Source organism: Schistocerca serialis, chromosome 2, assembly GCF_023864345.2.
Source record: "Schistocerca serialis cubense isolate TAMUIC-IGC-003099 chromosome 2, iqSchSeri2.2, whole genome shotgun sequence".
In the NCBI taxonomy this organism is placed as follows: domain Eukaryota; kingdom Metazoa; phylum Arthropoda; class Insecta; order Orthoptera; family Acrididae; genus Schistocerca; species Schistocerca serialis.
The window spans coordinates 726,993,976-726,995,980 of NC_064639.1; the positions used below are offsets into that span (position 1 = coordinate 726,993,976).

A 2,005-nucleotide genomic window follows, 5' to 3' on the forward strand; every position below is an offset into this window, starting at 1 on the left:
ACTGTTCTGGGCAACGTGACTGATACGCTGCAACTTACTGCCAGGCAGAAGACGCTGACGAACATCAAGTGAAAAAATAAAAATCAAACTTTATACTAATAAATCCATTCAGTATCGGTCACTACTGTACAACCTGTAAGTGAGATCAAAGTAAATCAGACGTATTATCAAAAGTCAGTTACAATATAGACAGTAATTTTTGAGAACGTTTCTCTTCGTGAAAAACAGCGGTCTGAATAAAATACTTTAAAAATTGATTAAAAACCTTCTTGAGGGCAGTAACATATTTATTGGGAGTGGTTACCGGTTTCCGTCAGAACGTGATCATCTTCAGAACATTTATAAAATGATGGTGGCGGTTAACGTTTATGGAGTCAAAACACCTGTTCCGTTCACCGCTACCGCCTACCATCATGGTATAAAGGGTTTGGAGATGGGTCACATTCTGACCCAAGCAGGTAACCATTGCACATAAATTTTTATTGCGGTCAAGACCGTTTTTAATCATTTTTTAAAACAATTCAAATAGATTATTTAGAAATAGAAGGTATTGCAAGCCGGCGCGCGAGGTAGCCGTGTGGTCTAGGAACGCCTTGCCACGGATCGTGCGGCTGCCCCCGTCGGAGGTTCGAGTCCTCCCTCAGGGATGGGTATGTGTGTTGTCCTTAGCGTAAGTTAGTGGAAGTTAGATTAAGTATTGTGTAAGCCTAGGGACCGATGACATCAGCAGTTTGGTCTCATTGAACTTACCACAAATTTGCAGTTTTCCTATTGGAAACCAACAATAATTTCCGTTTTCCAGACTGTTAATAATTGTTAACATATTAAAGAACCTAAGTTCATTTGCGGCAACGGCCTTGCCGCAGTGGCTACACCGGTTCCCGTGAGCTCACCGAAGTTAAGCGCTGTCGGGCGTGGTCGGCACTTGGATGGGTGACCATCCAGGCCGCCATGCGCTGTTGCCATTTTTCGGGGTGCACTCAGCCTCGTGATGCCAATTGAGGAGCTACTCTACCGAATAGTAGCGGCTTCGGTCGAGAATACCATCTTACGACCAGGAGAGCGGTGTGCTGACCCCAAGCCCCTCCTATCCGCAGCCTCCACCGAGGATGACACGGCGGTCGGATGGTCCCGGTAGGCCACTCGTGGCCTGAAGACGGAGTGAGTGAGTGTAAGTTCATTTGCAAATATCAAACGTTCCAGCGCAGAAGACCTTCCGTTTCAGGGTACAAGATGTTGCACAACCAACGAATTATGGTTTAACCGTCCATAAGTTATATAATTAGCATAACAAACACAGAATTTTACTCATCACAAAATTCTGGAAATGGAAAGTTGACAATATCTTCTAAATAATTTAACATACTACGTAGTGCATACATGTGTGTGACTCAAAATCCTTACAAATGCTGCACAAAACACTATCTCATCTCTCACAACAACAGAAAGAGTGGAAAATGACAGGAACTGCTTCTGGCGGTCTCCAGAAGCTCGGCCTTTCATTCTCAAATCGGTCGCTAGATTGAAACACCAACCAGGAAACTTCATGTGTCCTCAAGTAGAGTGTCCTCAAGGTACAATACTCTACCCCATATTCAGTACAGAAAAAAGTATTGCTACAAATGGAAAACGCTGTGAGTACATCATGACTTATGGAGTGTGTGTAAAGTTATTAGAAGATTTGAGATGAAGATCGCAACACAGCAAGCACATAAACAAGAAGAAAAATGGATTGAAATACACACGCGATAGTTTTATCATCCTTATTAACGACTCTTTTTTATTTAGAAACTCGCGAGCCAAGGGGTAAGACAAGATTTCCGTTTGTAGCATTCAATCGCCGCGCTGCGCAGCAGTGGTCGATGAAGCATTTCCATAGGTTAAGGTTAATGAGGATTTTCACCGCTCGCCAGTCCCCAACTTAGGAATCCCGGTGTCGCCACACTCATATTTGATGTATTTACATCTACATAGACTCTCTTGAATACCAGTTTGAGCGTATGGC

The 2,005-nt window shown here is 43.4% G+C and overlaps 1 pseudogene; it reads left to right on the forward strand.

Annotated features, from left to right (window-relative positions):
- Positions 1–847: 847 nt before the first annotated feature.
- LOC126459018 (5S ribosomal RNA) lies at positions 848–965 on the forward strand (annotated as a pseudogene).
- The last annotated feature ends 1,040 nt before the right edge of the window (positions 966–2,005 follow it).